Consider the following 23,533-nt stretch of genomic DNA (forward strand, 5'->3'; position numbering starts at 1 on the left):
CATGAAGTAGTATTTCCGCTGACTTGTCCTGAACTTGCCCCACTTGTGGTTCCAAAGCACTGCTATATTTCAGGATCTGATGAACAAGTCTGTGCTCATTGTATCCACACCATTTATAGTCTGAACATTTCCTCCTAACAGCCTTCTCCTTGTCAGCAGCCCTGTGACTTCTACTCAGTTCCTCAGAGCATCCAGGTTGCTGTTTGGGGACTTTCCGTATCCTCTTTTTAACCTTCTAGACCCTCTCACAGTGTTGCAGGCAAGAATACACTACAGCTATTGGTAAGAGTAAAATAATGTTCCCAGTTTAAAATTTCCCACACCTGAAGAATGTGTCCAATTTTGTGCAGCACTGTCCTGGGTGCAACCACATTATAAAAGACATAGTTTCTAGACTCTGAGTTTGCTAACTCATAGGAAACTGTCTCCAGGCAGCACAGGTGGATCAGTACTGGCCAGTACTGCAAGTTAACCTGTCTGAAATAGGGGACTGCCAAGAAAGAAATCCAAGTGTAGTCAGTCTTAGCTTCAAAGCAGACTAAGTTCAATACTTAGTACTCCATTGATTTTCACAGTATCTGAGAGGGAGGCAACACCTGTTTTCTGCAATATACTGATGTGAAACCAGAGATCAGAAGGTGCTAAAGCTAGTGAGCAGTGGTCAAAAGGGGGTTCCAATTTCCAGTCTCAGTGCACAGATCTGCTTATTTTGGCTTCTTTAAAAAAAAAAAAGTTAATATTTTATTCCACTCCATTTAGTGCCCACTAAGTTCTTGACCACCTTCAAATATCCTTACTGAAAACAAGAAAAATAATAAGGATTAAGCAAAACGTAATAGCCCTGTTGCTGCCTGGGGCTGTCCATGAGTTCATAAGAGTTGGGATTTTACTGCCAAGAGAATAAAATAGTAGGTGGGTGCTCCAACCTGCTTTTTCATAAGAAATGCATCATTCATCCAGGGTGAAAACATCCTGGCCAGACGCCCACTCCTTTTCTTCTGCATAATTGCATCTTGCTGTCAATACAGCAACAGACTTTGCAGCCTTGGCAGTCTAGTGTGAATAAATCCACCATCCAGCCCACCTATAAGTCCCTGATTTCTCTGCCACAGAAGTTGCTGGTTTTCAGCACTAGACTTTTTGCCTTACGAATTGAGATAGCTAGAGATACCATCTTACGGATTGCCCCTGGTTTCCTTTCTACTATCAGACAACCATGTCCATGAAGCCCTGAGCTCAACTCAATTGCCCCTGTTTTTCTCATTTAGTTTCTTCCTCTTTTCTCTTAAAAGCAACCCTACATACCCATCACCCTAGCCAGAACCAATCTGTAATGTTGCTCCAGACTTCCAGGAAAGTATTTTCTATGGCCTCCCCGCAATAGGCATCATTCAAGACCTGCACACTATCCCTGCTCAAGTGTGGAATTCCTTCACAGAAGGCAAGTTCCTCCTCTACTAGGTGATATGGTGGTAAAAGGATGCATTGGAGGCGGGGCGGGGGGCGGTTGGAAACACTTGGATTCAAACCTGGCTCTACCATTTATTAGCTATGTGACCTTGAGGAATTGCCTTAGCTTCCTCTCAACCACAATTTCCTCACCTATACGATGAGGATAATACTACATCTCATAAATGTGTTGTGAAAGGTTGAATGATACACTGTGTATCAAAGTGTCATTACAGATTTGAGCTTCTCCCAGCATGCAAATCTAGTCTTCCTATAAAAATAAAATAAAATAAAATAAAACAAATAAATTATTTTCCTCTTTTTCTAACCATTTTTGGCATTTCAGGCTGGATGGTGGGTTTTCTCTTTGGCCTTTCAACTCAGAACCACGTGGTTTCTACTAATAAACAGAAAGGAATCTCTTGAATCTCAGTTGTGACAGCTGGTTGCGGTAGGTATTTTCATGCCCACTTACAGAAGCCAAAGGACCCCCATACTCAGGCACAGTGGATTAGGGGCAAGTCCCGGCTCAGCACCTGGCACCTGGTACCTGTGTACCCAACAAATACAGTCGAGGGAACAGCATCTCAGGCCCTTGTCAGGGAGGACCTCCCAGGATGACACTGAGGAGGCCCCTGAGATGCTCCACAGCCAGGTCCTGGCATCCCCCTCTTTTCCCACCCACAGTATCCCTGGAGGCACTGAACAAGCCCTGAATCATCACAGCTTTGTGTCTGCAGTCCCCTATTCAACCGGGAGCAGGTCTTTTCATTTCCTAGCATCCCATGCGCTCGGAACTAGAGCCAAGAGATCTGAATAAAAAGTAGATGGAGAGCAGCTGAGGATGAGAGGAAAGAACCCCTGAGAACTTTTTGAAGTCAGCTTTCCCCTCCATCGCTGCTTGTGACAGCTCCTGGAGCGCAGTTTTCATTAACGCCTCCAGGCGTTAAGACTCTTCAGAGACTCTTCTGAGATGACTCTTCTGAGATGTCACCTGCATCCCTTGGAGCAACCGGCGTCGGTTAGAGGGGACTGTCATGCTCATTTGTCCCGATAAGACATCGGAGCCTTCACCCAACCTGCGGCTTGGTATCCCTCTCCAACGCCTCCCACCCCTTCCAGGAAGGCCGCTCTATTCAGGCAGCTGTTTTCCCTGAAGCCGGGTTTGCCATGAGTTCTATGTCCCGTTCCTGGAACACTGGTGCGTCTGTGAAAGACACTGGGGCTGGCTCCGCAGCGGCTGTGCCCTGAAGGAGGCGTGTTCCGGGGCTGAGGGGGCAAGGACACGTAATGGCGGGGGCGGGGAGTGGGGAGCCACTGGCGGGAAGACAGGGAGGGAGAGCGCGTCTGGGGCGTGTGCGCCCAAGGCCAGAGGCACCCGAGGTGGGCTGGCCCGGGGTGGAAAGCTGGGCCGAGCCCCTGAAGCGGGCGGAACGGCGAGCCAGATTCAGGAAGTTGTGCCTGTGACATCAGGGGCAGGACAGAGTTGGAGTGAAACCTCAACTATGCAAGGCGTCGGCCCGCAGGAGGGCAGGGAACACAGAGGGCGCTGTCCTCGGCGGCAGCGGCAGGTACGCGCGGGGGCGGGGCGGGGCGGGCTGCTCCCACGACCTCGGCTGACGCCGGGGCCCTACACGCCAGACCTGGCTAGGAGTGGGAGTGCAGAGGCAACCAAAAAGGAACTCACACCTCGCTCCAGGGCCCGGGGCGCTGTCAGACAGGGCAGCACCCAGGAGATTCCCTGGGCCACCACGCCTGCAGGAAGCCCTTCCGCGGACCGCAAGGTGAGTTTCAGGACTTTCTGTTATGTTTTTTAAAAATACGTTTTTAAGCGCCTTCTGTTTGGAAGGGGACGCCCACTCAACTACTGTCTTTAGAAGGATGAGACCTGCCCCAGATATACAAGGAATTATTCCTAAGTAGCCTCTTGCGCCTTCACAACTTTAGTTCTGGTGTGTTTCCCTCCTTCTTGAGGACTCTCAGGAGTCTTCCCCTCTGCGCCTGGGTGAGTCCACATGAGCTCCTCGGAGGTCGGCGGTGGAGTTACCTTACTCCAGCTGCCGGTAGGAGCGCTTTGAAGGGGACACATGGATATTCTGTTTTTTACTGAGGAAGGCCAAGGCCTGAGACCCTCTGGAAAGCATCGCGGGCTTAGGTGTTTCTAAACCATTCTAGGTGAAGCCAGATTTTCTCTGGGGCTAAGGAACTAGCCAAAACGAAAATATGGCCTGGAGCCAGGGGCGGAAAGGAAACCTGTTTGCTATTCTGAGAGTTTCCGGGGAGCTTGCTGTGGCACAGATTACTTTCTAACTTCTCTGACTCTCAATGGTCCCACTCCCAGACCCCCCCATCCCACCCATGAAGGTAGAATGGGGGACATAATAGGACGTGTTTCCCTAACATTATGAAGAGCTTTACGGGGATTCTTCATATGATAATAGAGTTAAGTAAACTATAGATGATAGCTAGTGGGAAGACCAGTCCTGTCTAACCGAAAGGGAAACTGAAGCACAGACAAGCACTCACCCTAATTTAACAGAGAACACTGGCAGCCAGCATGCCATGCTACGTGGTGGGATTGTGCCACCGATTGTGTTGTACGAGGAAGGGAAAGAAAAGACCACTGGAGCATCTTGGAAGTACCTCCCTTCTAAAGCAGTTGCATTTCATTTGCTCAGCTATAGCTCATAAGGACCTGAAGCGAATTTTAAGGTACCCTTATTCTGAAGTTCTGTTAGATAATGGGAGAACCTTGAGTTACAAAGAGCAGGACTTAAAAATATCATTGATGTAACCTGTTCCTAACCCTTTTGCAAATGGTTTGCAAGTTCTATCTAAAGACTTCTGCAAGGGTCTTACCAGCCTTTAAGCTGGATCAGTTGCATCAACCACTTAGTGTAATGTGCCTGCCCTTCACCCAGTGCTGGGTTGTAGAGGCAGCTGTATAGGAAAATCTGACCTAGTCTTTCCTTTTGTCTGAAATTCTGCCTCTGTGTCCCCACCCCAGATACAATTTTAGGAAAGAGATATATTGTAAAACAAATGTTTCTTTGGCCTCCATACATTGTCAATATTTAGCCTGTGAAATGAGTATGACTTCTATCCTCTTCCCTAAGACTAAACCCAAGAGAATAATAAACACTCAACAAGCTAAATTATTGATTTCACCAAAGAGGAAGGTACATCCATTCCATACATTCATTCAACATTTACCAAACCTACTGTGTGCTGGCCAGTATACCAGGTCCTTGGAGTCCAAAGATAATGAGATGATTTCTGCTTTTGAGGAGCTTCTGTCTAGTAAGTGAGAAAGATACAGAAATAAACTACAGTTCAGGATAATATACATTATAATAGCAGTAGCCACAGGGCACTGACTAATCCAGGGGAGAGGACAGGAGATTCTTCCCCAGAATTATCTGTGAAGTCCGCACCACAGAAGTGATGGATGAGCAGGTCCTGAAAATGACTAGGAGTTCCCAGGGAAAAGGTGTTTTGAACAAAGGAAAGAGGGTATGCAAAGTCAATGGCAGGTAGGGAACAGCGTGTAACAGGAATTACACTGCCAGACTGAGAAGGGTGAACTCCCTCCTATGGGAAGCAATTTTAGTTTTTAAGCAGAGGAAGGATCCAGTCAGATTTGTGTTTGGAGAAAGAATTATTGGCCAGATGAGGGCTGGCTTAGAGAGATGGGAAGCAGAGATAATTAAGACCTCAGCTAAGACAACAGCAGTGGGAACTGAGGAAAAGGAATGGATTTTAGGAAGTAGAATCAAAAGTACCTGGTGACCAAGTGAATGTGGTAAAGGAGGAATGAGTTGAACAGAGAGTGATTATAAGGTGTTCAGTGGGATAGGCAGGAGAAGGTACCTTGTGGAGCCATTAATAAAAATCATGTAAGGTAGAGAAGGAGTGGACTTGGGAAGCAGATTGTGGAGAAGGCAGTGGTGAACATTTAGACATATTAAAGTTGAATATGCCCAGGAAATGTCCAGATGGAGATAAGCAGTTAGGTATACAGGTCTGGAACATAGGTGGAGGTGGAAGGCAGCTAAAGCGGCCTGTGGTAGCACCACATTGGTGCTGAAGAGTCTTGTATTTGTCAGTAGTGGCCTATAGATATTATTTTCATATCATATGATGACTTCGAGATTACTTTCTCCAAACGCTCAAGGCTTTCTCAGGATACCTTGGAAGATAATTCCTAAAATGAAGGAGAGAATTCTGGGTTCATGGCACATAGACAGTAAAGATGCATTTAATTATCACTCCCCCGTATGAAAAATTAATACTTAATTCAGTTGTAAGATCTGTGAAGACCTTTCCAGAACTCACATTCCAAGTCTTTAGTTACCTACCCCTGTGTGGGAGAGTCCTGACTTCATAAAAACAAGAAGGATGACCTGCTTTGACTAATTTCAGACCGTCACAGAGTAGTTCTTTAGGTCTGGCTGCCAATGCTCAGCTCACGATCTTGTGTGACCTGCATGGAACTAAAAACCTTGAGCTTGGAGCTAGACATTCATGGGTTCAGTTCCTGGCTTAACCACTTATTAGCTGACCTTGAACAAGTTCTTGAATCTCTCAACTTCATTTCCCTTATATTTAAAATGAGGATAATTATTACTCACCAGGGCAATGGTTAGAATCAGAATCAAATTGAAAAAGAAAGTGCATTTAATGTTCTGCATAAATTATAAGACTCTATAAAAATGTGAGGAGTTTTATTATTATTTCTAATCTTGCCTCTTGAAACTACCAAAATTAGATGGACTGTGTAGGTATAGGCTCTGGGCAGCATCTTCATCTCAAAACTGCAATTTTCTTATTGTATGACATATTTTAAGGCAGCAATTATAAGTCTCCTTCCATCATATCAATGACATACATCTACTCTGGCCTCTTTTGTCCTCCTTATCGAAAGTGGTCAGAGCCCAAAGAAGTCAACGCTCCGCTGTTGCTTATGCAGGTTGTGTACTGCATGAGGACTCCTGGGAGTCTATGAAGCTGAAAGCACCAGTATTCCACCTGCTCGGCCTTAGACCCACCCCACTTGCAGTTGAGTCCACATGGAGGGGATGCTTTTTTCTAATTCTCACCAAGGTGCTGGTTTAACCCATTTAATCCAATGGCCCTGAATCTGAGCATCAGTTAATGGTTTGGATATATTTGTGATTTTTCCCTGTCCCGACCAGGGAAACCTGACTTATTCCAACCCCGTGAAGTTGGAATGTTATGCCAACATCAAAAACCTTCAAGTAAACAGAGTTCTAATAGAGGCTAAACTGTTGATGAAAAAAAAGGAAGTAACCACAGATTCAGAGACTTCAAACGGAAAAACACTTCTGAGAGGAGCCAGCCCCACCCCTTCACTTCACAGATGTGCAAACTACAGTTCAGGGAGGGGAAGTGTGAGCCCAGTCACACAGCTGGTTAATGGAAGGACCAGAATCCAAGTTCTATCTGCCTCTGCCCAGGAATACCCAATACCATCCTGGGTCTCTATTCCCTTTTGTATCTCGCACACAAGGACACAGCTAGGCATTCAAATGCCTGCAGAAAGGTAAAATGAAAAGATTGTACCTGAAGTTCGAATCCTCCCCCAGTGGCCTCCGGGGCAAACTAGGAACAGACCCTCAAGGGATGCAGGTAGTTTTCCACTTTTAAGGCAACCTCTGAACCACCCTCATCTCTTCTGTTTCCTCAGTTTCAATCCTTAAAGTTTTCTCAGAGTTCCCAAAGACCCCTCAAGAAGAGAAACAACACCGGGTGCCTTAATTAACTAAAATCCTTTTAGTGTTTCCTCAAACTTCTCTCTAGAATGAGCTAGAGACCAGTGGATGAGTCAGAATTATACATCCAATATTGATATGTCATTTACCATTCAGTGAGAAGGGTTCCAGGTGAATAATGGGCATTCAGGAGACTCGTCACAGGCACAGTAAGGGAGATAAAGACAGTGGCATGATAGACTTTTTCCTTCCCTGGACAGCAAAAGGAAAACCGAGTGCAAATTCTTTGAAAGACAATCCCCAAGGCCAGAGCCCAGGCCAGGTTTCTGGCTTTTCCCCCACATCAGTCCGAGCCATCTGAACAGAGCATCATCTGGGGACATGAGTGGAAATTTAGTGGAGACCAGGAAAGGGCAGCTAAGTTCCCAAATGAACCTCACACAAACACAAGATTTCTTTCTCAGGGGCAACTCCCAAGGGACATGGTGGCATCCAAACTCAATCCCCACCCCTGGGAAGAGACTTTCTCCCACGATTGTGAGCAAACCTCTCCATGGAGTTTGTCACTAAGAAATAAAACAAAACCTAACCATTGCTGTAGTTCTTCGTCAAAACTGAAGAGATGATTGTATTTTGAAGCCACTGCAGACATGCCCTTGCTCTTGACTATAGCTTCCTCCCAATGGGATGTTTTTCAGTTACATTTTATTCTCCTCAAATACAACCCTAATTTCAAGCTGGATCGTCTTCAGAAAAGCCCTGCAGCATTTTTTTTTTTTTTTTTTTTTAGTTTCCCAGGCAAGTCATAGAAAGAAAATTGGCAGAAGAGAAGAAAGTAATATACAAATAATAACAATAAGGATAGTTGCATGTGATAGTGTGTTTAGTCTTCAAATTGTCCTGACAGGGAAAAGAGCTGTGGGTCACAGGTTCAGAGGTGGTGTAGGGGCAGGGAAAGAGGGGCAGGGGCAGGGAAGGAGGCAGTGGGAACAGAGAAGTCCCATGAGCTTAGTATTATGGAAACAGAATAGTACAGTGGATATGCTGTGTATTAACCTGAATGACATGTGACAGTGGCCACCATAAATAAGAGAAAAGAATGCTGCACTCTGAGTCAAGAGCTGCTTGTTCCTCCCCAACCCAAGTAAGATACTGAGTGTGCATCCATCTGCTCATGGTTTCTAACCTGTGATTCCTCTGCAGCCCCATGGGCCAGAGTGCCAGCTTTCAAAAGCCCCTCTGCATGTGATCATCATGTACCAAAACCCTGGCTGTAGCCTGCAAGCTCCAGTCAGCCACTCATGCACACTGGCCTGAAACCACCCAGGAACTAATGCTGGGGTCAAAGTGCCCTTCCCAGTGATTTGGAACCCAGAGTAAACAAATGTCCATCCACACTTTCTTGGCTCCCACAAATTTTCAGTGTGCATGCTAGGCTCTCAGTAACCACTTATTGAATGGTGGTGCTAAGAATTTAAGGCATACATTTCTGCCCACCCCCACCAGAAACATATGTAGTTTCTTCAACATTATGTTAGGGAGCTGTGTCAATAACAAAAGAGAATAAGTTACTCTTAAGGCCAGTCCTGCAGACTTAGCTTATCTATAAAACCCCTTTCTTGTAATGACTGATGGCTTCCACCCTCCCTTCTCTTTCCCCACCTTCCACTCCTGACCTGAAACTTCCCTCCTGCCCAAGGCCCACAATCTGCTGAGTAGCAGTTGCCAGCACAGCACAACAGTGGCCTAGATAAAAGCCTTGCAGCTCATTACATGGGTGACCCACACCGTCCCATAATGAAACCTCCACTGGGAAAGAGGAACACACTTGCATACCACCCCACCAGGTGCAGCCTGCTCAGAGCTTTCCTAGTTTCCAAATTAGAAACTCAGATCTTGCCCTGCAAGATACTTGGACCAAAGCCTTCACGAGTACAGGAAGAAAGCAATGCGTTACCGGGTGCCTTGCTGATTTCCAAAGACTGTGCTTTTCTTGGTTTTGCATAAGGACATCACTGACCCCTTTGAGGAAAGAACTGGGTTTTGACTGTTTTCAGTGGGTGGATAGCACAACTTCCCAAAGCTGGCCATGGAAAGAACACCTCATTTCCAGACAGAAGCACTGCAGTCCTCCACACTGTCTGGAACGAGGGAGGAGACACAGTCACAAAGCATGTGTCACAGGGGAAGAAGGTCGGATGCTCCTGACTGACATTTTCCAGGAATAAGATTTTGGTGGTTTATAAAATATTCCTTCAAGGTAGGGCCTGAGGGTAAGGGTTAGAAAAGTACTTAAACCACTGGTCATTCAACACTTGGCATTGGAATTGATGAATAAATACACACTAAAGAGATCACAGACAACATTTTATATTTCTCAAACAATTAATAAGGGAAACTCTGCCATTCTTTCCCATGTGACATTTATTAGTTTTCCAGAAATTTTGTTATTTCCTCTTGCATTTTTTTAATTGAGGTGAAATTTATGTTACATAAAATTAATCATTTTAAAGTGAATAGCTTAGTGGCATTTAGTACATTCAGAATGTTGTGCAATCGCCCCTCCATCTAGCTTCAAAACATTTTCATCACCCCAAAATAAAACCCCATCCTCATTAAGCAATTTCTTCCTATTGCTCCCTTTTCCCAGCCCCAAGCAACCACCAGTCTGCGTCCTACCTCTATGGAGTTGCTTATTCTAGATATTTAATATTAATAGAATTATATAATATATGACCTTTTGCTACTGGCCTTTTCCACTTAACATGTTTTCAGGGTTAATGTATGTTGTAGCATGTATTGGTACTTCATTCCTTTTTATGGCTGAATCATTCCATTGTGTGCATATACCATAATAGTTTATCTATTTATTCGTTGACCGACATCTGAGTTGTTTCCACCTTGTGGCTATTGTGAATAGTGTGCTGTGAACAAGAATTTGTTTGAATACCTGTTCTCAGTTCTTTTGGGCTTAAACCTAGGAATGGAATTGGTAGATCATATGGTAATTCTTACCTTTACCTTTTTTGAGGAGTTGCGAAACTGCTTTCCTTTCCCCCACATTTTTATCAACATACTTATAAATCATTTTCCTCTCTTGAAGATAATACACATATTAGGTGGCATACCTTTTCCTGTCTGGTCTCTTATTTGATACATTTGACCTTATGCTTTAATAAAAGATATTAAATACTGCCTCTCATTGCCCTAGAGATTCGGGAGCATTTGGATGTTCGAGATAGAAAATATTTGGGGGTAAACTAAAGCCCCAGAAAATATTTGGGGGTAAACTAAAGCCCCTTCTTGGTATAACTGAGTAGGAAGCAACAGCTAGCAACAGCAATATTTATGGGGTACTCTATCTGTGCTGGGGATAACATTAAGTGCTTTACCTATTTTCCCTTATTTAACCCTCACATCAACTCAACAAAATAGGTACTACTACAGGTTTAGTATTTCTTATCCAAAATGCTTGGGACTGGACATGTTTTGGATTTCAGATTTTTTTTTTCAGATTTTAGAATATTTTTATTTTACTGGAATTACCAGTTCAGCATCCCTATTCAAAGTCCAATGTGCATTTCAGTGTCCTATCAGCACTCAAAAACTTTTAGATTTTGGAGCATTTGGGGTTTTGGATTTTCAGATTAGGGATATTCAACCTGTAACATCCCTATTTTACAGAAAAAGAAATTGAGGTCTCCACCAAAAGCTAAGTGCTCTTCCCCAGCTCCTACAAGGGAACTCTGCAGCTGCCACCACTGATGAATAAGAAGCCATTCTGTTTCTCAGGGGATTGCAGTCATTTTGGCAGACAGATAGGTCAAGAGGCAGTTATAACGCAGTGTTACAAAAGCTATGATAGGCATCATGACAGGGACACAGAGGTAGAGCACTTATGCTGGCCCTAAGCTGTAGAATTTTCAAAGGAGATGAAATCTAAGTCTCTTATTTTCTTAATAACCCCGTGGGACCATTGGTAATGTTTGACCCTCCCCAGGCACCCTTTGACTTCATTGTTCCATCATTGCATTGCCAGTGCACAGTGTCTGGCACACAGTTGCCACTTATTAAACATAGGTTCATAAACCTGTGTACTTCTGTAAAAGGAACTCCCAGCCCTGTCACACTGTCATGGAACTCCTATGCCTGGGTCCTATATTTCAAAACTCACAGGCTTTCTCAAAACAGATGTGTCCTGCGATGGGGAAAGGAGATGAGAAAAGGCCTCCAATGGCTTTGGCTGTCCTCTATCTCTGAACAGACACTGTGTGCATGAGAATAAGACAAGGGAAGAGAGAGAAGAAGGGTAGGGAACGGGGCAGGAGGCCTTCCGGTGGCACTGTGTGAGGTCAGCCCATGGCCAGGGAAGAGACCCTGTAATGTGACATGAGACCCCCAGAGAAGAAATGAACTGGGAAACCTCTTCCCTAAACTCTAATTTCTCCTTTTCAATTCAAGGTTTATTATTACTCAAAGATTCATAGCATATGGCTATACATATATTTGCCAATTCATCTCAGCTGACAGGTACAAGAAGCAGTAACTTCATGGGAAGGTCTAGACTCTGTCCAGTTGGTAATTCTCACTCCTCTCTCCCAGGCACTGTCAGGGTGTATCACTTACTTTTGGTCAGTCATCTGCAACTCCTCTTTGCATAAAGAGAATTTTGAGGACTCCTAAGAGGCCTGGTAGCTTTGCTTTACATGGCAGAAGCTGCCCGGACATGACTCTGGCTGCTTCCATTTTTTCCCATACACAGTTCTCAATCTCTTCTGTGTGTACCTGACACTATACTAGAGGCTGTGGAGAATTTTTAAAAAACAAAACAAAACGCAGGCACAGATTCCACCCTCAAGGACCTACCACCTACCACCCAGGAGCCTGCAAGCACCTTGCTACAAGCCCTGCCCCTCTCATTGAGAGCTGTGAGAAAAGCCCGTTCCTGGGATTAGTCTATCCTGGGATCTCTGCTCGCTAGTGCGGCCATCTCTTCACCCACTGCTCAGGCTGTGGCTGTGCCATTCTGGAATCCCTGAGTCCTGCTTCACCCTTGTTCCGCTGGCTCCCCAGATGTCCGACCAACTTACCTAAGCCATAAGCTGCTGCTGTGAGCTGCAACCCCAACTGTGAAAGCTCAGCCCATTGCAAGGTCTTCCTGCTCTGCCCAGGCCCGAGTCCTGGCCCCCTCGCCCTGCTGGAGGCCTACCCTGCTATCCCACCCCATCACCTGACTCTGTAGGGGCCTACAAGAAGCTTGCATAGGTATGAGAGCTTGGGGTGCCAGAAGTGAATGTGGGCTTCCTGGCCCATGGAGATAGCATAGCCGTCACAGAGATACTCTTCACTCTGGTTCTTTCTCATCCCCGCCAGACCATAACTAGTCAGTCAGTTACTTAATCAAAAAACATTTATTGTGCATCTAATATGTGCCAACACTGAACACCCTGGGGATACCCAAAGGAGAAAGCTCTGTAATAGCTTAATGTGGAGTGGGAAAGCAGACAGGAGCAGCCTCTGTACTATCAGTGAGCAAGCATTGTCAGGGAGGTGAGGTGGTAGAGAAGGAAAGAAATTTTCAACTATGATATCTCTGTGCTACACATGATTCCAGAAAATGGCCCCGGGGCTAACAAATCCTCCTTTTTCTCGCCTATTTAGAGCGTACTTTGTCTCAGTTTTACAGGCCTGAGCATTCCTCACTCGCTCTGAAATATTGAAACAGTGGTGTCTTTCCATGATGCACACAGGATTCATCCCTGTCGTCCCTTTTGCATACTCGAGCTCCTCAGCTTTGGGTCCCAGCAGAGGTCACAAGCTCAGATGCCTACAGGGTGCCTGACAGGTAAAGCCAACATGCACTGAAGATGTGCTCTGTGCCAGGCACTGTTTCACCCACGTCACACAGAGTATTTAACTCCTCTGGTTCCCACAACAATCCTACGAGAGAGGGTCTATTCTTATCCCCCTTTTATAGTTGAGGAAACTAAGGCACAGAGAAGGAAAGGGACTTTCCATGTTCAGAAGCCAGTGTGTGGTGGGACCAGGCTTTGACCCAGGCTAGTCCATCTGAGAGGGTCACACAAGCTGGGTGAGAGCATAGACTGAGAGCTGCAGATCAAACACAATCCACTCTCTGGTGGCAGCTGCCTCCTGGGCTTCCGTTGTACAACCTCTGACCATGGGCCGATCTAGGCTTGACTCTTAGGGCAAAATGTCATCTGGTTTCCACAAACTTTGTGCTAAATGTTGGCAGGCTGTGTGTGGGGGAGGAGGCAGGGAAAGAGGAATCATTTTGAATGTGAGCCAAGTGGAACTGGCTTTGGTTACCCAGGGCCTTGTGACACCCGATTTGAAGTCAGAATTATCATCAAATATAAGGATATGCTGTATAAAGAGATAAAATGTGGTTGGGGTAACGGTGAGGGACAGGGAGGAGGCAAAAAACTCACTATACACTCAAGTTTCCTTAACACAGTAATCTGCCTTCATAGTCAAATGTGAAAACAATTTGAAATTGTAGCCCTGAATGTCCTTAAGCCCAGTATGTCATCAGTCACTCCTGTCCACGGCCCTAACCCCGGACACTCAAGTCATAACATGTTATGAGGTATGGAGGGAGAGAACATCAGGAGCAGCCTCCTCCTAGGGCCAGAACCTTGAAGAATCCCCTTCAGGTGCTGGGCTGGTCCCTGGAATGCCATGGCAATTAAAGCAGTGGCTGCGAGAAGACCCTGGGAGAGGGGGTCAGGTGGAGCGAGCTGTTTTAGCGTTGCGGCCATAACATCGGGAGGTTGGAGGCCTCTAGAGCTGAGTTGGAACATGGGCCACTTTGACTGGATTCTTTCCCTGAGCCAGCTCAGTTTCTTGAGCAGCCTGGAATCACCTTTCTTTCCCATCTATGCACCTTGTAGGCGCCAACTCAAATCACACCCTCATCGAAGTCTGCCCTGGATTCCTCATTGGAATTAACGGCTCCCTCCTTGCTGCTTCCATAAGCATTTGTTTGAATTTCCCGTGGGACACTGAACCAGTCATGCCTTATGGTACTTTGCCTGTGCTTGCCCAGTTCCCCAACAAAAAAAATAAATTCCTTGACTTTATTCCTAAAGTCTCTATCAAAAGAAGAAAAGTTCAATTCTGATTTCCTTACCCAGATAGCTAGCAAGTTTTCTACTTCTCACTAGGCAGCATTATCTGGGAAAGTCTTAGAAGAGAGGGAAGTTCTTCATGCACATAGTAGGTACTCAACAAATGTGAGTTGAATTAAATAATTTGCTGCTGTACAGCAGAGAATGGAAATGGAAATTCTTGGCTTCCTCGGCCACATTGGTGTCAACAACCCAGAATCAGTGAAGGAAGAAAAAGCCAGCAAAGGAAGTTCCTCCCTCCAGGAAAAAGCAGGGAGGTCTTTTTACAGTAATAACAGTGAGGTAGTGAGCCCCCCTATGTACACACATACTCTACTCAGTTGACTTTGCAACCAGAAATTACCAAATGAAATCATATCAATTGAAGAACACACAGAGGCCAAGCACAGCATCTCACGCCTGTCCTCCCAGCACTTTGGGAGGCTGAAGCAGGAGGATAACTTGAGGCCAGGAGTTCAAGACCAGCCTGGGCAACATAGGAAGACCCTGTCTCTACCAAAATAATAATAATAATAATAAATTAGCCAGGTGTGGTGGTGCACACCTGTAGTCCCAGCTACTTGTGAGGCCGAGGCAGGAGGATTGCCTGAGCCCAGGAATTCAAGGTTACAGTGATCGTGCCACTGCACACTAGCCTGGGTAACAGAGTGAGACCCTGTATCTTTTTAAAAAGTAAAAAATTAAGAACACCAAGAAGTCAGAAACACAGCCAGTCAGGGCTTTGTAACAACATGGGGGTAGTCTCACTTCCAAGTGATGTAATCTTTATATTCAACATGGCACCCCATGAAAACAAAGCTTGATGTCCATTTGAGACCAGTGTTCCTTGGTCCTGCTCCAATGAGCAGCCTTAGCTGCTCTCATCTGTTTCTTAGTCCTGACAGCCTCACTGGAGATTAAAAAGTAGCCAGTCTCCGAAAGAGATCTGAGACTCAGGAGCACCCAAGAATACCTGGTATTTGAGCATACTGCCCAGGCTGAAAGAGCTCTCCAAACCCAAAATATTGACATTTCAACTGGCAGACTATTTTCTTGGGTATCTCCTTCTAACTGACCAACATGATCTGTGTGAACCTAGAAAGTAGTGTGGCAGAGCAGAAGGAAAACTGGCTATTTAGAGGTAGAGGAATTGGCACATGATCTTTTCTTAGGTATGAGACCTTAGACGAGTCATTTAATTTCAGTGAACCTCAGAGCTTCTTCATCTATAAACATGTTCATTTGTTAATTCAGTACATATTTCCCAAGGGCAAAATATGTCCCAGATGCAGAGGATGCCATGATGGGAATAGATTCCATCTAGAAAGCAAGAACAATGATTAAACAATTATCCTACCACAGATTATGGGTGATAGTGACAATATAGATATGGCGAAGGGCACAGAGCAGGGGCTCTGACCTGTAATGAGGTCAAGGAAGGTTTCCCCAGGGAAACAATGTTGAATAGAGGCCAGGAGATGGGGTAGGGGGCAGTGGATGGGGGTGGGGTGAGAGACAGCTATGGTTGCATAAGGATCCAAAGCTGGAGGGGAACCCCATATCTCACAGAGTTTGAGAAATGGGAGGCTTTGTAAACTGTGAAGGGGATTGGTTGCCACTGCTTGCTGCCCTCGTCGTTGCATTTTAGGAGTTACTTTAGTGCAGAAAGCATCTCATGGGGAAGTGGAAAACTAGAGCCCTGTGTGCCATTGGCCACTAACCAGCTTTACAATTTTGAACAAATTTGGAACAAACTTTTACTGTGAAAAGATTATTCATCTGTGAAATAGGGCAAGAGATCCCTCCCCTCTACAAATTACAGTAGATTGAAGGAAGCAATGTTTTCAGGAGTCTTCAAAAAACTAAACTAAGTTATCAGTGTAGGATATTGATCGGACTTTCACCAATCATAAATAAACCCAAGCCCATCTGGGTGCCAGTTTGAAGGAGGGAGAACTGATTGCATCCTGTTTTTATCCCTTGCCCCCTATTCCCAAGGGATCAAGAGATAAATAGCCATTTCCTTCTGATTGGTTTGGTGATATTTCATTTCAGTTATAATTAGATTTTTGTCTAAGGGAGAACGGACGCTATTAGTAAAAGTTTTTTTTAATTGTGGTATCTGTGATTACTCTGCCTGACTGGTTAGGGCAGATTGCCAGTGAGCCCATGGCTGGGAGCTTAATCCTGCATCATCCCGAGCTCTGGTAGGGTGTACTTTCCATCACAAGCAAGGTCAGGTAAGAGAATGTGGCCACTGAAACAGTGAGGCTATTAGGTCTCCTCTGCTCACAACTTTCAGGGCCTCCTTGAGGCTGTTGCACCAGCCCCATGTTAGGCTTTCAAAGCCCCCTGTGATCTCACCAAGCTTGCCTGTGCCACCTCAGTTCTCACTCTTCCTTAGAAGGCTTCTTCGCTGCCATCCCCATCTCGAACTCTGTACCTGTTGGCCTCTGTACCTCTGTTCTGGCTTTTCCAGCCTATGTAGCTCACCCCAACTCACCCTTTTCCCCACCAGAATGTCCAGCCCTCCATGTAATCACACAGCCCAGGAGCTGGCACAGCCTCCCTCTCCTCCATGATGTCCCCCGCCCCCTGTCCCCCGCTCTGATAAAACCTAAGCCAGCATTGATCTCTCTCCTTTCTAACAGTATCTGCATTTTGTCACTTTCTGGTATTTAGTTTAGTATTTAGTTACTATTATTTTTGAAAGTTCAACTTTGCAGGACATTTTCAGTTTACAAAGAACTCTCATATATATTATCATTTGACTTTCACAACCACACTGAATAGTGAGGGCAATTGATGTTATCATCATTGTCTTCCCATCTTAGAGACCAGGAGCCTGAGGCTCATGAAGCTCTATGACTTGCCCTACCACTTGGCTAAGCAGAGCAGGACTTCAGTGCTCTAAGGGTCATGAAGAAACACTTTTAGGATAAGAACCAGTTGGTACAGTTCTTTTTCCCCCTCCAGCACTATGTCAGTTAACTAGTAAATACTTAACTAATACTTCTTGACCGTGAAATCCACATGCAACTACAGGAAAAATCATTCAAATGGCGTATTTTATTGATGCAAACAGTTGTTATTAGTGCTATGAGCCTCTTCATGTATAAAGAACAATATGCTTGCAACATTATTTTTATTATAGGGACTTAGTAAACAACCTAAGGGAGACTCACACACATTTTACACAAAGCTCTCCCCAGCCTCAGAGGCCAAGCAAAAGGCAGCCACAAATGTAGGTACCATTCCCTCTGCTCACACTGAAGGTGCTGTCCCCTGCCTCCTGGCAATGGATGGAATGTGCTTGTCAGAACTTGCTCAGCAGAGTGGACATGCTGGCTAGCCCTTGGAAATCTGGGGTCATTTGTACACATGGAGGACACAAGTTACCCAGCAGCGGCCTCAGCTCCACTACACAAGTAGGTGAAGGGGCTGGCCTGGTTGTGGAGAGGATTTAGGAGTGGTCTCCATCCAGCCATTCTGGGTTGGAGGCAGGAAGACCTCCCAACATTGGACCAAATTTCCCAAGAATTTCAGGCCACTTTGACTATCTGGCGGAATTGAGGAGTGACTTTTTTTTTTTTTTTTTTTTTTTTTTTTGCCATACCCCTGCAACTGCTGGGAATAATACCAATTATGACTCTAAATATTTGTACAGTTCCTAACCGCCCAGACACACATTACATGCACTCTGTGCTTTTACCTAAGGACCCTGTGAGCAGGTACTCACTTCCACTTGTTGGTTTAATTTAGAAAGCGTATACATGTGATCAGACATTCAGAATGGTACCAAAGGAATGAGAGAAAAAGCCAGTCTCCCTTCCAGCACTGCCCCCAATTTCCCTCCAAAGGGGCAGTACATGCTATCATTTTCTTGTGTATTCTTCTAGATTTTTCCCCATTTTGGAGATGAAGAAACTGAGACTCAAAGCAGCTGAGTGACCTTCCCAAGGACACACACTGAGTGAGTCATAACTGCTTCTCATTCCTCAATCCATTAGCTTCCTGTGCACTCAAACTACCCTTGAGCCAAGAATTTGGCTCCTAGGGCAAGTTACGAGAATGTGAATAAGTAAAATCAGATAAAAGTCAAAGCCAGAACAGGGGGCCTAGGCCCCACAGATTCTCCACTGAGAAGCATAACTGCCTACCCCTATGAGGCACTACAAGGACATCCACTTTCTTCTCTGGCTGCTCTAGGCCAACTGCCATCCCTAGGGCATCTTCTGCCTTCTAACTGTCATGTGTAGAGTCTAACATTTAGAATATCTTGCTCTATCAAAGCACTCCCACCTAACATGTTACTTCTTCAAGACCCTGATACTTTGAGGGTTGGTCTGATAAAACATATGTCTGGGCTGCTAAGGGGAGATAAAGCCTAAAGTCTGGTGGGCAGCCTGCAGATAGCTCAGCCCTGAGGCCACACCATGGAGAGCTCAGAGACAAGGGCTGAGTTCCCTGGCCTCTCTGACCATCCCCACCAGCTCCCAGTGGCCTTAAGTACTTTCCAGAGGTTCTCCCACAAAGCCTTGAGGTCTCCAGGCATGGATGGAGCAGAGGTGGTGGACAGGAAGGAATGAAGGGATGAGGCTGAGGGAACCCTGTGTCGAGGGGGGTTCCCCCTGCAATATGGGACACCCCCCTGCAATCCCCAGCTTAAGCAGTTTCTTCCATACATACTCCCAATTCAAGAATTTGCAATACCTGCCATCTCCTTTGGGAAGGGCATTTCAAGGATGGAGAGGAAAACATTTGGGCATGCTGAGGGCATCAGGGAAGAGGTGACGGCTGTTCTTAGGGATAACAATATCTGCACGCAGGCAACTAAAGCTGCACGTGATGAGACTAAGCATATGTCATCTGTATCAAAGAAAGAAGGTGCTAAAGCAAAAAAAAAAAAGGCACGCTACTTAACTTGACACTGGATGGGTATTCAATAAGTATTTTAGCTCACTCATATATGTTCTCTGCATTCATCAACCATTATTTATCAAAACCATAAAAAAAGAACACTCCCTGCAACATTAGGAATGCAGATTTAAGCCCATGCAGAGAGGAAATAAAGATTTCTCCTCAGACACATGGACTCCTCTGCACAGCCCACCCTCTGAGGCGGAAGCTGCAACCCAAAGCCTGGCAAATCTGAAATCCACCACACTGAACATTCCACAGAGGTGAGTTATTTGTAATGAGAATATTTATGCTCACTCCCTCTGTGATTTGATCTTTGCATTTTAAGACTTAATATTGCAGTAAGGTAGCTTTTGGCTTTTAATTGCCCAGAAATTTTGTTAACATTAAACGAAGGGACAAAATGGAAAGGAAAATAGAACCATATCTGTATCGCTTTTGAGTTGCATAACTGTATATTTTTGCCACTCCGTTAGTTTTCAGCTATTCCAGCCTGTAAATGTCTCCCCCACCACCACTAACGAAAAGAAATATGTCAGTCATTCTGTTATTGCCACAAAGTTTGCAGAACTCTTAAGTTCCCATCTCTAGTAGTAAAGAGAATTATGCAAGTTTTAATTACCACCTGTGTGGCAGGGAGACCCTGAATGACACAAGTGTTTGGTTGTTCTCATGCTTTTTCAAAAAACACCTTTTCCTTCCAAGAAGATATGACGTTTGAACACTTAAGCATCAGTTATTGGAGTCGGCCAGAAGCAGAGGTTTCCCTTTATTTGTGGAACAGAAAAGGCAACGCCCTGCTAAACCGCTCCTAACTCACAGATGACCTCAGAGCCTTGGCTCTGGCTCTCCACAAACAAAACTTCACCTAGACACTTTACCACACCCACAAACATTGGCTCCAAAATCCTTTACCAAACTATTTTGAAAAATGAAAATGAGAACTGTATAACCAAGATAGTTCACTGTAACCATGGCTACAGGTTTCATTAGCACTAATACCAGGATGTGGTCAGATCATGTGTGTGTGTATATATATATAATATATACATACAGATGACGAACAGAAGTGTGAGTGGTATTAGAGTTCCCCTATGAATTCTCCACATTGGAAATGTAGCTTCTAATAACTACAGACTGCGGGGAAGAGAGGGGATAGGAGGGTGGAGGACTGCATCAGTAAGAGAAGCTCAGTTTTCTACTTTGAGCTTTAATCAGCCTTTTAATATAATCCCCTAAAATACCACTACCTTGCATTGAGATTGCAATTTTCCCTGCTCAGTGTTCTTCCACGTGTCTTGTCTGTTCTTCACAATAATCTTGAGAGATATCCAGGTTGAGTGATAACCTCATTTCTCAGATGAGGAAAGGGCTCAGAAAGCTTAACTGATTTTGCCCAAGGTCAAAGGCCTGGAGGACAACTGAACTGGGACTAGGAGAGGGTCCTCTGACTCCTCTCTTAATTGCACCCTTGGGCCAGCTGTTTATATTGTGCCCAGGGGCGTTTTGATATGCATTAATTCCTCTTGCACATATCCCTCACCCTTATCATTTGTCTGATTAACCACAGATCAGGATCAGTCCATCAAACTGGAGGTTAAATCTGCTATGTGAGGCTTGCCTTTTGTCCTCATTTATATTTTTTAAGCCCCCTGCATGACTCTTCTCTACATAGATGACAGCACAGAGAACATGTACCATAGTCCCTACTCCTGAGTGAGTTAAATCCAGGGGAGATGAGCTTAAAATGCTTCCAGGGACCAGGTGGGTGAACAGGACTGGGTGAAGCAGGCAGGATGGGGACTGGGGTGTGGGGTCAGGGATGGAGAGAACACAGGCCCTTTTAAAGCTCCAGCAGATTGTGGCCATGTGGGAGGTTAGTGTGGCCAAATCTTAGGACCACATTGAGTCCTAAAGATTGAGAATTTGATATGAAACCGAAGGAAGCAGAAAAATAATACAAAGTAAAAGTGCCTGGGGGTTGGATATAGCTCCCAGACTGCCAGTGAGTGCTACGCCTATTTAGTGGAGTTTCATGCCTTGGGGCCCCAGCAAGTGATACATATTATGTGGGATGTTGTATTGCACTTCTGTTCAACATGTTTGGTCCTATTAAAACATGAGCTCCTTGAGGTCACGGAAGGCATCGTAATCAAGAGTGCACCCACAGGGTGTGACGCACGTGGCCGGCTTTTACATGCTGATGGATGAATAGTTGGATGAACACCCCATCATCTTAGAAGATCCAGAAATTAAAGTCCTCAGCATTCTGAGAATGGTGGTTACAGCAGGATCTTTGGACTCAGAGAGGACTAGAGTCAAACCTCTTTCTGTGCTTGAGTAGCTCCATGTCTTTGGGCGAATAGCTTAATCTCTCACAGCCTCAGTTTCCTCATCTGTAGAGTAGGCATAGGAAAAGCCTACCTCTTGAGTTGTTGAATGGAGACCATGTCTGTAAACCCTTGATTCCACACACAGAGTTGCACACTTAGTAAGAACGCAGCAAATGGTGGCTTTTTGATTCAACAGATCATTTCCCGTTTGTGTGAAAGGTGATAAGACTTTTGCCAACCCTCTGTTTTGAGATTTTTGGCCTCCTGAAGTATTTAAGTCAAAAGAGGACTGTCAAAAGAAAACAAATGAGCATTCTAGCTGAAATGAAGAGGAGAAAATTGATAGTGATGGACAACACAAGGCTCCCTGAGAAGTGTGATCCTGGAGGTCAGGAGGGCTGGGAGAGGGAGAAGCAACTGGGAGTGAATGGAAATAAAGTTAGCAGGAAAGCAGGGGAGAGGCAAACGTGGCTGCCCTGATTGACTAGGGGCTGATTAACTCATTCTCTATGCCAATTCAGTGAAAAGCTGATCAAACTCTAATTAGAGCAAAATAATTCACAAATGGATGTTTTCACCTTTCACACAATGTGAATAGTATAATAATAAATATAGTGTTTTACAGTTGTCAAGGCAATTTTAAGGCACCCACTGTGTGAAATATACTTACACAACATGCTTCACACACATTATTTCATTTACTCTGCTCAGCAATGCATTCATTCAGTCATCCATTCAGCAAGTACTTACTGCCAGTCCACTTTCTACCAGGCCCTGTGCCAGATACTGAGAGTAAAATGATGTAACACAGTGAATAAAACACCTAGCCCTCTGAGAAAGATGGTAATATCCTTGTTTACAGAAGAATAAATGGAAAAAACACTTAAGTGAATGTTCCCCAGACCCACACCAGGTTAGTGGTGGAGACAGGTTTTTTTTTGGTTTGTTTTTTATTTTAGAGACAAAGTCTCACTCTGTCACCCGGGCTGGAGTGCAGTGGTGCAATCACTGTAACCTCAAACTCCCGGGCTCAAGTGATCCTCCTGCCTCAGCCTCCTGAGTAACTGGAACTATTGGCATGTGCTACCACACTTGGCTAATTTTTTTAATTTTTATTTTTGTAGAGATAGGTTCTTGCTGTGTTGCCCAGGCTGGCAAAATTCTTGACTACAAGTTATCTGGCATATAAGAAGAAAAATTAGGAAATTTCCTTGATCTTGAGGAGGTAAATATGAGGAAGTTGACTTGCTAACAGACTGGAGAAACTGTATTCACTCACATTTAGTACAGCTGGAATTTTCAGGGAATCAGACATAATTTCACATGATTAATCCTAAGGGTAACATGAGGAGAACTAACTATTCTTAGAGTGTATAGTCTGGACCCTTTGGAGAAAGATAATTAGGGATGAAAAGAGAGAAAAGGAAGGAAAGAGGAAAGGGAAAAGAGTAAAGAAGTATAAAGGAACTGGAGATTCCAGACCTTCCATAATAGAAAATCAAAGAAAGTCCACATGAAGCCTTTTTAAAATTCTTTTCATCGTTCTTAAATCATTCTCTAATTATTTCCCTGGTATCATCGTTGAGACAAGAGAGGATGTCTTTTACCTCCCCTGTATTTCCTAGCATGTCTTAATTAATACTTGACTGACTGAAAGATTGACTCATTTGAACCCAAAGTGAAATGGAGCTTTTTAATTTTCTTTTCTGCTGAACCTGAAATAGAGCATATAGTAATTAGGAAAGAATCCCTTGTTATCAGAAAGTCCCAGCTACAATGGGCTCTTTGTAACTGAGCAAAAGGAAGGTAGGTGATTATTTAGGAGCTGATAAAACACTCACCCCTGCCCCCACTTTCTACTGCTCTCAGTGATAGGAGATTTTCTTGATCATTATTTCTCCCTCCAGTGAGTTTTCGTGGCTGGAAGATCTGGCTGGACAGCACAATCTGCAGGTGGGTAATTATCATC

The 23,533-nt window shown here is 44.7% G+C and overlaps 1 protein-coding gene across 9 annotated transcripts in view; it reads left to right on the forward strand.

Annotated features, from left to right (window-relative positions):
• Nucleotides 1–2,764: 2,764 nt before the first annotated feature.
• Nucleotides 2,765–23,533, forward strand: part of KIAA0040 (KIAA0040 ortholog) — a 34,619-nt gene continuing 13,850 nt past the window's right edge. For 2 of the 9 annotated variants that reach the window (XM_007989406.3, XM_073011761.1), the window contains exons 1-2: nucleotides 3,041–3,233; nucleotides 18,211–18,284. The gene's annotated coding sequence lies outside the window, so the exon portion shown is untranslated. Of the gene's footprint in view, nucleotides 3,021–3,040; nucleotides 3,234–18,210; nucleotides 18,285–23,471; nucleotides 23,518–23,533 lie in introns of those variants that run through there. The other 7 variants (XM_037985920.2, XM_073011763.1, XM_007989405.3 and 4 more) reach the window with 5 other exon arrangements.

This window comes from Chlorocebus sabaeus, chromosome 25 (assembly GCF_047675955.1).
Source record: "Chlorocebus sabaeus isolate Y175 chromosome 25, mChlSab1.0.hap1, whole genome shotgun sequence".
Classification (NCBI taxonomy): Eukaryota; Metazoa; Chordata; class Mammalia; order Primates; family Cercopithecidae; genus Chlorocebus; species Chlorocebus sabaeus.